Source organism: Calidris pugnax, unplaced genomic scaffold (assembly GCF_001431845.1).
Source record: "Calidris pugnax isolate Ruff unplaced genomic scaffold, ASM143184v1 scaffold118, whole genome shotgun sequence".
NCBI classification, from domain to species: domain Eukaryota; kingdom Metazoa; phylum Chordata; class Aves; order Charadriiformes; family Scolopacidae; genus Calidris; species Calidris pugnax.
Window position 1 is genome coordinate 5,285,580 of NW_015090855.1, and position 13,247 is coordinate 5,298,826.

Consider the following 13,247-nt stretch of genomic DNA (forward strand, 5'->3'; position numbering starts at 1 on the left):
AAGGGCTCCCGCTCCTATTTATGGCTGGGGAGGGCAGTGAGTCACTGAGTCACTCTCAGACCCCTCAGCCGCCGACTCAGAGTGACGAAACGCTCCTCTGCTTTAACTGTTTCATCACCTTGTTTACTAAACACGCTCGGTCCCACGGCCATGAAAGCGGTGAGGATGGGTGTGAGGGAGAGCGGTGGTGTGGCTGCCCTGGGGCATGGCACAGCTGCCCTGGGGCTACTCCACAGCAGGGTGTCCAGTAGTGAGGGGCACTGCCCTGCTGTCCCCAGGGCCATGGTAGCAGCGGGGACAGCAGAAGGTTGCGGAGGCTGGGGGGCCAGACGGCTGCTCAGGACCCTGCAGCTGTGTTGCTGCAGCAGTTGATGCTGAGCTTGGCTGGCCAAGGGTGATGCCACCAGAGCCAGACCTGTGGAAGCCTCAGTGGGCACCAGGGCTGCATGAGCAGAGCTGGTGCCTGCAGCCCACCTGCCTGGGAGCCAGACGCCAGAGCTCAGACCCTCACTGGGACACAACATCCCTCCCCATGTCCCCCAGCTCGGCTGTGTCACCCCCGTGGGGCAGGGCATTCCTGGCACAGGAGGTCTCCATGGCTCCTCACCCCACAGGTGCCTCTAATCTCACTCGCCAGCAGCTGGCTGGCACAGCCCCACAGGACCAGGGCAGCACCTTCCCAGGAGCAGTTCCGTGCCCAGGGATGCTCCAGCTGGTGCTGTGGGACAGGAGAGTGCCCCATCCTCGCTGTCTGCTGCCCTGCAGGGTGCTGCTGACTCAGGTTCCCAACCAGCACAGCATAAACCTCACCATGGGACGGTGTTTTCCGGCTTCTCCCAAAGTGCCGACGCTTGTGGGAACGGGAATGCTGAAGAGGAAAGCAAACAGGGATGAGGAGCAAGAGGAAAACAGATGGCAGAGCGGAGAGAAAGGCGCAGCGTCAGCTGGGGGAGGTGGGAGGGACAGTGCAGCCCAGCGACGCCGCCTGAGACACATGTCCCAGGATGGGTCCCCCTTCCCCAGCTCTCGCTAAGACCAGGCTGCACCCCTGCAGCCACCCCCGGCTCTGCATCACCCCGGGCTCTGGCTGAGTTGTGCTGGAGTCCAGCAAGGCTGGGGGATGGCGAGAAGAGAGGGGCCATGCTTCCCTGTGCCCTTGCAGAGGAGGGAGGGTTCATCCCTTGGGGGAACATCACCTGCACAGGACAGATGGGCTCACTAAGGGGGTTCACCCCAGGTGCAGGCTTTGCCCCAGACTCCCTCCCTGCCCAGTCAAGGCCCCACAGCCCCACTCCCAGCCCATTTGTAAGCAGAGGAGCTGCTGGTGTCAGTGGGATGCAGCGCAGGGCCAGGGAGCGGGGGGCTCACCGGCAGCAGAAGCCCCACCGGGAGGAAGCAGCGGTGAGAAATCACAGGGTTGCCTCACTCCCCACCACAGACCTGCAAGAGCGGCCCCAGTTCCTGGGAGGAGGAAATTGCTCCACAAGCAGCCCCCATCCTGCTTCCCCGGCGTGACGAACACATCCAGCCCACGGTGCCCCCACGTAGCCCCATCCCAGCAGGACGCAGGCCAGGGAGCCCCACAGCCAGGCCATCCCCACTACCTCCCCTCCCCACGGGATCCAGCCTGCCATCCCTCACCCCTGTCCATGGCCCAGCTCTTTGCAAGGCAGAAGGCAGTGGTTCCCAGTGCTCCCTGCCTGGCCAGTAGCCAGGGTGAGGACAGGGTCTGCTGAGGTGCCCTGAGGCCCCCACCACAGCCGACGGCTCCTGGGATGCACAGGGAGCAGGCACTGCTCCATGTCTTCTGCTCTCCAGGATGCCAGGACCTCAGATCACAGCACAGGGAGCTGGTGCCAGAGCTGGATGCAAAAGCATCCCTGAGGAGGATGCACCCCTGGGACAGCCGGCTGGCACCGGCTCCAGGGTGCAGCCAGGGGGGGCAGATCTGGCTCTGGCCTCCCTGGCGCTGTGGCAGATCCCTGGGCCTTTCCCATGCTATTCCCATCCCTCGTTTCCACCACATGCAGGAGCTGCATCTCCCACAGCCCGGGCACACCGCCATGGCACTGCCTGCACCACCACAGCACCGCACCGCCCGCGGCACCCCTGAAGGCAGAGCCATGGCACAGCAGAGCAGCACCGGCAGGGACAGGGCTTGGAGGAGAGCAGGGGCTTGGAGCAAGCGAGGGGCAGGAGGAGCCAAGAGCCAGGACCCTGCACACCTCACAGCCCATCCTGGCAAAGCCCACGCTTGCCCAGCACCAGCCGGCTTTGGGGTGCACTGGTGGGTCCACAGATGATGGTCCTGAGCATCCTCGAGCTGGTCAGCCCGGGTCCTGGCGGGGGGCTGATGGCTGTGGCCCTGCCGCCCAGCCCAGCCTCTCCCACTGACTCACGGTCCCGCTTGCCAGTTTCCTCCTGGCACCAGCCCGGGGATTTTCTGGTGACTCTCCGGAGGCTCCGCAGGGAGCAGGGGCAGGGCCAGGGCAGCAGGGAATCCCCCGTGTCTGGCAGCACTGGCAGCCTCAGAGCTGGGCAGGGGAACTCCATGGAGACAGGCTTGGTGCTGCCAGCACGAACCCCGCGGGCAGCCCCGGCCCCATGTGGGGACAGGCCGGGGAGCTGGGGCAAGGCACGGGTCCCTCGGCACGGGCACACGCAGAGGGATGCTCAGGGCAGCTGCTGTTGCTGGTGGGAGAGGAGGGCAGTGGGGAGCACGGGCAGCAGAGCAGGATGGAGAGGGCTTTTGGCTGCCAGGGACTCCAAGAGCATCTGGATGCTGTGCCCGAGCCTGTGGCTGCCCAGGGGCACCGTTTACACCCAGACCCCTGTAAGAACAAAGGATATGGAAAAAAACACGTGAACATCCTCCGTCCCAGACAGCTGCCCGAGCCACGAGGCTGCCTGTCACCACCGTCGCCGCCAAAAGGGGAAGGAACGGCCACCACAGCCCCTTCCCACGCACTTACTCGTGGCCATCCTCATACACACAGCACCGAGGGGAGACCCCCATGGGAAACAGGTCCAGGACATCAGCTGGAGCCAAATACCTGCCTGGATCCCTGCCAGTGGGGAGGCAGCAGCCCGGCCCAGGGCAGAGGCCGACAGGACACGTAGGTCTCCAGCTGGGAGGTGCTGGCTGGGCCACTAGCAAGGTTTTGGGGGTGCTGGATGGAACCAGAGCCAGATCCTCCCCAGCTCCATTCCCTCAGCACGGGCAAGTGGGTTGGGGGCCATCTGGGAAGGGAGTACAGCACCAGTCGGCCAGGGAAGAGGTCCAACAGCCATGGCCATGGGGTGCACCAGGACAGCAAAGGTGGCGGGAGAGCCACGGAGCCATGGGACAAGGTGACACCTGACTGCCACAGTTGCTGCCTCACACCTGGGAGCCCAGAGATCCAGGCAGGGGACAGGAGGGACGCGGGAGAGAAGGGCAGGTCCAAGCATGTGGTCTGCATCAGACGCCCTCCTGGCACGAGAGGCTGGGTAGGAGCGCGGCAGAGGGGAAGCAGGGCCGGAGGGAGTCAGCATCTTGTGCGGGTGAGACAGCGCCGGACCGGGGAGAGCACCGCGCCGGCCACCGCGCAGGAGCACGGCCCGTGCAGAGGGCAGGGAACTGCCCTGACCTCTCAGCCACCACGCACAGTGCCAGCGCCACGGCCACCGCGGCACAGCCAGATTCCCTGGCCAGCAGGCAGGGCACCATCACTTGCCCCCAGCTGAACCGTGCAGCCACAGCTGCCAGCCCCACCACCCCAAGTCCAGCCCTGCTCCCACCCCACGGGCTCGGCAGCACCCCGTGCCCAGGGAGCAGAGCTGCCACCCGTGCCCCAGCTGCCCTGGCCACCACCAGCCCACTGTATGGCATGGCATCCCGGGCATGGGGACACTTGGCACGGGAGAGAGACCGAAGGCAGCAGGAGCAGCTCCGCGTGAACCGTGCAGCCACAGCTGCCAGCCCCACCACCCCAAGTCCAGCCCTGCTCCCACCCCACGGGCTCGGCAGCACCCCGTGCCCAGGGAGCAGAGCTGCCACCCGTGCCCCAGCTGCCCTGGCCACCACCAGCCCACTGTATGGCATGGCATCCCGGGCATGGGGACACTTGGCACGGGAGAGAGACCGAAGGCAGCAGGAGCAGCTCCGCGTCAGAGGCTTAGAAGCCCCATTGCTGCTGCTCAAGGGCTCCAGACAGAAACAACATTCCTGCACACGCTTCCCGTATCTCCTGCCCCGACATCGGGACGTGCGTGGGCTGGGATCGCATCCTCCAGCTGGGCCCAGGAGCCCTTTTTGGCAAACGGCTCTGCATGCCACGGCCCCGCAGTGCTCCCAGCTCCAGCACCGCCAGTCCCCAGCCCCACATCCCTTCCCTAACTCCCCCATGTTTCATGGATGCACCTGCTTGTCCCCCTGCCTGTCCCTGCCCATCCCTGCCAGTCCCTGCCAGTCCCTCGCCTCACCTGGGGAACTCCCCAGCCTCTCAACACCAGTTTCTTGCCAATCCTTTGCCCTTGTTTGCCCAGGCAGGAGGTGACATCCTGCCTCCTAGCCCTGCTGCCCGTCCCCCCCCCAGCTCCAGTGTTGCTGCTGCCTCTCGTCTGGGTGAGGGTGACGCAGCGGGTGTCAGCCGGGCGGGCCACCTCCACCCTGCAGGCACTGAAACCAGCAGCGCTGCAGTTTCGTCACGCAGCAGCACCGATCCCAGCTGCAAACCACACATGACGGATCCCCCACCCCGGCTGGCACAGTGGCTGCAGGCACCCAGGTGGGTGGCACAGTCACCTCCCTGCATCAGACTGGGACATCCCCCTTCCACGCCTTCTCCAGCGCCTTCACACCCTCTGTTCCTGTCCCTCAGGGATGTTGGAGCAGGAATCTTCCATCCAGGCACCGGGGCCCTCCCAGACCCCGGCACAGAGCTGTCACCACACAGCACAACCCCTGTGCTCACCGGCGCCGTGGATGGAGAGGGAACCATGATCCCATCTGCTGGGAAGCCCTCAAGGTGGGAAATGCAGAAAGGGTTTGAAGAAACGAGTCAACCTCTGGCAGAGGCCTCCAAAAGCCCCTTGGTTTTCGATCTGGAGGGAGAACAGCCCAGACCAACCCACCTGCTGGACAGTGCCATCAACAGCCCAGCAGCCCAACGTTGCCCTGGAGCTGTAGGAAAGAAAGGCAAGAGCTCCAAATGCCATGGGGCTCTTGTGTTTCATGACTTGCTTTGCTGTTAACTCATTCCTCATCCCTTGAACCTCGTCTCATCTCAGCTTCCGCCTCCAGCTTTGACCAACTTTTGTTTTACCAAACTTCCCCCACCTGCCAGGAGCAGGACAGCGCTGGGTTCAGGCGTTTGAGATGGGCACAGGGACCGGGACTGCCCGGCTCCCATGGGCTGCATGGGGCAGCACCGCGACTTTGTCACCCACGGGGGCTTCGGGAAGGGGTGCCCACAGGCAGCCCTGCTGCCATCTGGGGTGATCTGCAGGATCTGGGGTGATCAGACCCGCTGGGGCCACCTCCTGCACCCCAGGGGGGTAAGGCAGGGGCTGGGAGGGGAGTGGGGCAGGATGAGGTTGGGTGGTCACAGGCTCTTGGAGTCACAGCTGCTGCACGGGACCGTCAGCGGGCACGGCACGGCACGGCATGGCATGGGTGGGCAGCGCTTTGTTCCCCGGCGGTGAGACAGGCACGGCAGCTGCCTGCTAAAATGGGAAGAGCAGCAATTGTGACAATGACGATGAACCTGTCCGGCACGCGAAGGGGACAATGCGGTGCCAGGAACCCGCCGGCTGTCAGCGACGGAGCGGCTCAGGAATAAGAAGCGGGGGTTTGTAGAAGGTGAAATATGGGCAAAACTGGTTGTATTTAATTGTAAACTACAAGAAGCAGAAGGAAGTGTGGTAGATGCAACATGCTCGGATTTCAGTAAAACATTTGACAACTGTTCTCACGCTTGCTGCCAAATTAATTCAGAGTGGCTCAGTTGTCAACACAGGCATATGGACAAAACCCAGGCAGCCCGGGGAACGGCAAACGGCCTGGCCGTCAGCCGGGGAGCTGCCGGGGCTGCACGACCCTTGGGGCCTTTTACAACTTCTTCTGCAGGCACCGGTGGCACGGGAGGGGAGGATGGCAGCCGCCGGGCTGTGGGAGCACTGGGGATGGAGAGAGCTGCCATGCTGTCAGGGGAGGAGAAGGGCTGGAGAACACCAGAGCAAGAGCCACCAGTCCTTCGGGAACTGCCATGCCCCAGGCATCACGGGTACTTTTGAACAGCATGTAGCAGAGAGCAGTCCTGGAGTCCACCCACTCAGCCCTGGGGTCTGGTGACCCCCTTCCATGTGGCAGAGTTTGGGGGGGGGACAACCAGGCCAACACCACACCCGGTGGGGCTCAGAACCACCGCCATGCCGTAGCTCAGGGGTCCCTCCAACCTCCAAGGGGGTCCAGCCACGGGCAGGGCTGGGGGGCTGGCACAGGCTGGGACCCCCCCAGCAGCATCAGGGTACCGAGCTCCCCCTTTCCATGGGTGCTCAGCAGGATGAGCGCAGGCGATGGGAACGACCTGGCACAGCACGTGTTTAAGGCCTCTGGGACTCTGCTACACACACAGTTCTCCTGCCCACCTTGTTTATTTTACTTATATTTCAGTAATTTGCTGATTGCCATTTTTTAACTAACCAGCAGTGATGAATCAGCAGCACAGGAGAGGGTGGAAGCCGGCGGCCTTGGACCATGGCTCCGAGGTCTCAGGTTCTGGGAAGGAAGCCACAGGATCCCTCCAGAAAGGGAAAAAAAACAACAGACCAGCAGCAGCAGCAGCTCTTCTGGCAGGCGAGGAGGGGCCGGGCAGGGCCGCAGCCGCGGCTGTTTGCATTTCAGCAGCTCCAAACACATCCTGGAAAGGCCATCGATGGTCCCGAAGCCCTCCGGGAACAGCAGCCATAGCTCTGACCCGGGTGCAAGATGAGACCGCCGTGGATGGAGAGGGAACCATGATCCCATCTGCTGGGAAGCCCTCAAGGTGGGAAATGCAGAAAGGGTTTGAAGAAACGAGTCAACCTCTGGCAGAGGCCTCCAAAAGCCCCTTGGTTTTCGATCTGGAGGGAGAACAGCCCAGACCAACCCACCTGCTGGACAGTGCCATCAACAGCCCAGCAGCCCAACGTTGCCCTGGAGCTGTAGGAAAGAAAGGCAAGAGCTCCAAATGCCATGGGGCTCTTGTGTTTCATGACTTGCTTTGCTGTTAACTCATTCCTCATCCCTTGAACCTCGTCTCATCTCAGCTTCCGCCTCCAGCTTTGACCAACTTTTGTTTTACCAAACTTCCCCCACCTGCCAGGAGCAGGACAGCGCTGGGTTCAGGCGTCTGAGAGGGGCACAGGGACCGGGACTGCCCGGCTCCCATGGGCTGCATGGGGCAGCACCGCGACTCTGTCACCCACGGGGGCTTCGGGAAGGGGTGCCCACAGGCAGCCCTGCTGCCATCTGGGGTGATCTGCAGGATCTGGGGTGATCAGACCCGCTGGGGCCACCTCCTGCACCCCAGGGGGGTAAGGCAGGGGCTGGGAGGGGAGTGGGGCAGGATGAGGTTGGGTGGTCACAGGCTCTTGGAGTCACAGCTGCTGCACGGGACCGTCAGCGGGCACGGCACGGCACGGCATGGCATGGGTGGGCAGCGCTTTGTTCCCCGGCGGTGAGACAGGCACGGCAGCTGCCTGCTAAAATGGGAAGAGCAGCAATTGTGACAATGACGATGAACCTGTCCGGCACGCGAAGGGGACAATGCGGTGCCAGGAACCCGCCGGCTGTCAGCGACGGAGCGGCTCAGGAATAAGAAGCGGGGGTTTGTAGAAGGTGAAATATGGGCAAAACTGGTTGTATTTAATTGTAAACTACAAGAAGCAGAAGGAAGTGTGGTAGATGCAACATGCTCGGATTTCAGTAAAACATTTGACAACTGTTCTCACGCTTGCTGCCAAATTAATTCAGAGTGGCTCAGTTGTCAACACAGGCATATGGACAAAACCCAGGCAGCCCGGGGAACGGCAAACGGCCTGGCCGTCAGCCGGGGAGCTGCCGGGGCTGCACGACCCTTGGGGCCTTTTACAACTTCTTCTGCAGGCACCGGTGGCACGGGAGGGGAGGATGGCAGCCGCCGGGCTGTGGGAGCACTGGGGATGGAGAGAGCTGCCATGCTGTCAGGGGAGGAGAAGGGCTGGAGAACACCAGAGCAAGAGCCACCAGTCCTTCGGGAACTGCCATGCCCCAGGCATCACGGGTACTTTTGAACAGCATGTAGCAGAGAGCAGTCCTGGAGTCCACCCACTCAGCCCTGGGGTCTGGTGACCCCCTTCCATGTGGCAGAGTTTGGGGGGGGGACAACCAGGCCAACACCACACCCGGTGGGGCTCAGAACCACCGCCATGCCGTAGCTCAGGGGTCCCTCCAACCTCCAAGGGGGTCCAGCCACGGGCAGGGCTGGGGGGCTGGCACAGGCTGGGACCCCCCCAGCAGCATCGGGGTACCGAGCTCCCCCTTTCCATGGGTGCTCAGCAGGATGAGCGCAGGCGATGGGAACGACCTGGCACAGCACGTGTTTAAGGCCTCTGGGACTCTGCTACACACACAGTTCTCCTGCCCACCTTGTTTATTTTACTTATATTTCAGTAATTTGCTGATTGCCATTTTTTAACTAACCAGCAGTGATGAATCAGCAGCACAGGAGAGGGTGGAAGCCGGCGGCCTTGGACCATGGCTCCGAGGTCTCAGGTTCTGGGAAGGAAGCCACAGGATCCCTCCAGAAAGGGAAAAAAAACAACAGACCAGCAGCAGCAGCAGCTCTTCTGGCAGGCGAGGAGGGGCCGGGCAGGGCCGCAGCCGCGGCTGTTTGCATTTCAGCAGCTCCAAACACATCCTGGAAAGGCCATCGATGGTCCCGAAGCCCTCCGGGAACAGCAGCCATAGCTCTGACCCGGGTGCAAGATGAGACACAGGGGACAGGCAGCGCATGGCACAGCTCAGTGCCACCATCACCCCAGCTTGCAGTGGGCACCGATGGCCCAGGAGGCAGCAGGACACAAGGAGGGCACCATGGCCCCCCTTGGGCAGGCAGGAGCACCCAGCAGAGTGGTAGCGGGGATGCTGGCAGGGAGCTGGGCTCCACGCTCCATCCGGAGCCAGCCTGGCCACCCGGCACCGCCTTGCCCCGAGGAGAGTCCCTCTGTGCCCACAGCGCAGCCACCGGCAGCACCTCCCAGCCCGGTTGGGCTTGGCAGAGCCAGGGCCAGCAAGCCACCTCCTGCCAAGGGGACCTCGTGAGGATATAAGTGGCCTCGCCACGGGCTTTCATCGGCTTCTCCAAGTCCCCGGGGAGCAGCTGGGAGCGGCTCCTGCCTGTCTCGGGAGCGCCCTGCCTGAGCCCAAGGGTGGCATTACGGCCGAGGCCACGGGTTCAGCCACAACCTCGGTGGCCACAGAAGAGGGAGCATTATCCCACGACACTCCCAGCGCCCTGGGAAGCGGTGATCCCAGCAGGATCAGCCGGCACCGGAGGGAGGCTGCTCCCCAAAAAAGTGCTGGTGGCCCAGCGAGCCCTGGGCACACGGCAGAGGGGCCGGAGCCGTGCCTGGCGGGAAGCTCTCCCGGCTTGCTGCCATCCCAGCACACAGCAATCCCCCGGGAGAGCCCCAGGCGCCTTCTTCAGGAGCCGCCGTTGCTGGGAAGGAGCTGAGTGGTGAAGCAATCTGGTGTGAAGAAAAAACCCATTTCCTGCAGCAAGGGCTGTTTTGCTCAACGTTTTACAAAATGTGCTGATGCAACTGCCCTTCCCAGGTGGGATATAAATATGAGCCTGGTTGATGTGGATTAATGCCCTGCAGCTACACAAACATCACCAGCCATGTTTGCTTTAAAAAGAAAAAAAGGAAACAAGGAGAAACAAACAGCAGGGAAGACAAAATCACTGAGGGTGGAAGTCCGGGGGCTCGGGTTGCAGGGAGGCTGGAGGGGCACAGCCCTGGGCACTGTGCTCAGCACAAGCTACCACCTATTCTGGGACACTGACCGAAGCCGTTAGCTCACGGAGAAGCTATTGTGGGAGCAGAACAAGCCTCCGACGTGGGTCATCATGGCAAACAAACTGCTGCCGGGGAAGGGGCAGACCAGTGTGTCCGCCAGGGCCAGAGGGAACAGGACCCCGGCCAGAGTCACTCCGTCAGTGGGCTCTCGCCCTGCCCTGAGTGGCAGCTTGTCTGGCTGTAGCTCCTTCCGAGTGCCTTATCCAGGCTGGAAAGCATGGAACTGGGAAAACTTCCACCTCCTGGGACAGGCTGTCAGTGCAGCTGATCAACTGGTCTGTTAAAACTCAGCTCCGTATCCCGCTCAAGCCTTATCGCTTTATTCCCCAGGCACAAGCGTTTGTGTTGTCTTCTCAGCCTGTTCCCAAAAGGCCTTTTAACCTGGCACTCCCCCTGCTAAGGTATTTGGACACACATCCAACCCACGCCGCATCCATTTTTGGATTCTCTTAAGCCTCTTGACAAGATTTCTTTCTGTTTTCTTTGGCCCTGAAATGATTTCAGGCACGGGAGCTGCAATGGCAGAGCATTATCAGAGCAGAGCGGAGCGGTACTTTGCCTGGCTTGGAAATTCCCCACTCACCCCCGGCTCGGGGGCACGCAGAGTTTTTAAAAATAGCAGGTTACCCATCCCAGCAAAGCTCCTGCACGTACAATCCTTTGAGACAGAGGACATGGGGTATCTCTGCAGGGTAACAGGGAAAATTTAAGAAACTTTCCATCAGTTGAGCCAGCAGCAGGAGGGTCCGTAGTAGCCCCCCCTGAGGCTCCCAGAGGTCACACTGCTTTGCCCTGGAATCATCACCTGTTGGGAAAATCCTTCACCTGTCTCCGACTGCAGCTGACTGAAGGCAAAAAGAGAGGAAACCTGCCAATCTGACACAAATCTAGCCTGATTCCTCTACCTGGGAGGCAGCTTTTGCCAGGGGTTCCTCCGACCACCATCCCCCAACAGAAACACAGAGCTTCCCCCAACAGGGAGCACAGGGACGCCCCGAGCCCACACACAAGGGTAGCCCCATGGCTGGTCACAGACAGTCCCAGGCTCCCCCAGCGTGACCTATGGAGAGAAGACATCAGAGAGGGGACACTGTCCACAAGAGCCCCCTGCGTCCTCCCCAGCTCCACTTCACCCCCAGCAACTGCAGAGCTATGCAGGGCTGCTTTAAAAATGAGTAATGGGGGAAAAAATCCCAGCCCCTTGGTGTCTCTTGGCCCCTGGCACGACGGTGATGGCAACAGCCGGCTGCAGGCAGGGAGCCGGCATCGGAGCCCCTGGCAGGCAGTGCTGCTGCAGCAGGAGCACTCATGCAGCCAGCCCGGGGATGGATTCCACTGATGCCATCGCCCTGTGATAGACGAGGGCATAAACCTTTCAAGGATGTATTTAATTAGCTTGAAAAAGAGCCGGAAGATGCAGGCACACCACACTGGCAGTTCAGCAGCAGCTCCTCTGCTGCCTCTACCGACGGCGCCTCCGGGAAGCCTCGCCTGAGGCAGGAGGCACCGGATAGATGTGAGGGAGCCACACAGCCCCACGGAGGAGCCCTGGGCTGAGAGGGGATGAATCCAGCCACCGCTCTCCTCACCCTGGACCAGAAGCACCATAGAGTGCTGATCCAGCCCACCCTACTCGTCCATCACCCGTCCACTCGGATTTCTGGCAGGCTAACTCCGCACCCAGACTGTGCCAGATGAGACACTGTCTGTCCTTCTGCAGCTGGCACCATGTCAGCACCAGTTCTGTACTGGCCGTTCTGGCCAGTGAGACAATGCAACTGCCCGCCCAGACCGGCTCTGGACAGAGCCGCACTGCGGGCTGACTCAGTCCTAGTGGCCCCGAGACGTGGCAGGGATGCAGAGCCTTGGTCCCTTCACTCAGCCAGCATGTCCCTTCCATGGGGACCAGGCAGCCAGGTTCAGCCCGGATGTGTCCCAGCCTTGGAAGAGCACAGGCACAATGTGGCTGCCTTTCTTCCAGGAAAAACTCAGGAGAGATGCTCTTGGTAGAGCACTGCAACGTGAGAAAACATCGGTGAGAGCAAGGAGCGACCCAAGCCAGGGGTTCATTAAAGGTATTGGTGTGGAGCAGAGCCCTGCTGGGCCAGAAGCAGCCAAGCCCAGGCTCTCCTCTGCTGGAGGAAACGGCAGGACACTGTGCTGCCAGAGAGCTGGGGCAGTGAGAGGCTCCTGTGGTGGCAGTGACACGCTGTGGTGGCAGGAGGTGCTGGCAAAGTCCCACTACCTGCCATGAGCTGGAAGCCCCCAGCCAAGCCACAGCAGCCCCCCAGCTTGTGCATCTTAAGCGGAGACTCTGGAAGTGCTGCCAGCAGCCAACCCGGGCCTGCCAACCGGCCTGTCCCCCACGGCCGGCTGTGCCGGGGTGTGAACCACTCGGATGACGGTTCGGTTGGCAAGAGAACAGAGGGAGGTGGCCATTGTTCAGCTGCAGAAATGCCATCAAGAGAGGCAAATTTGGCTTCCCTAAGACAGAGCCAACCTACAGCACCTGCCGGGCACCGTCCCCACACCCAAGAACGAGAGGAAAAGCGCTTCACGGTCTGAGACGGGGCGGCAGAGCACAGGTCCCCGCAGCTCGGCCAGGGCCGCTCCGGGGAAGGGCGGCCAGAGAGGGGAAGGCGCACGGCAGCGCCCGAGATGCGGCCACCGGGACGGGACGGGCCAGGACGAGGTGTGCGGGGGCCGCGGAGCCGGTCGGTACCACAGAGCCTCCGCGGCGGGACGGGACGGCGGGACGGGACTCCGAGTGGGAGCTACGAGAGGGCCCCGGCCCCGCTGCCGCCACTTCCGCCTCCTCGTCACGTGACAGGCGCAACCCGGCGCGACGCCGACGCTCAGGGCCCGGGCGCCGCTTCGTGACGCCATGACGCAGGGTCACCGCACCTTCTCCGTGATCCCTCCGCGGAGAAAGTAGTCCCCCGACGGGGAGCTAAGACTTCCCCCCCCGCCAAGCCCGCGGGTGGATCCGCTCGGTGCTGGGAGGCGGCGGCGGCCGCCGGAGCGAGGAGCGCTTCTCTGCGGCGGCGAGCGCACCGGGGCGGGGCTGGGGGGGCGCGGTAAGTAGTTCCGGCGCGGGGCCCGCGCGACCGTACCGCTGCGCGGCGCGAGGGCGGGGGGGCATGGCGGCCGTCGTGATGCCGGCT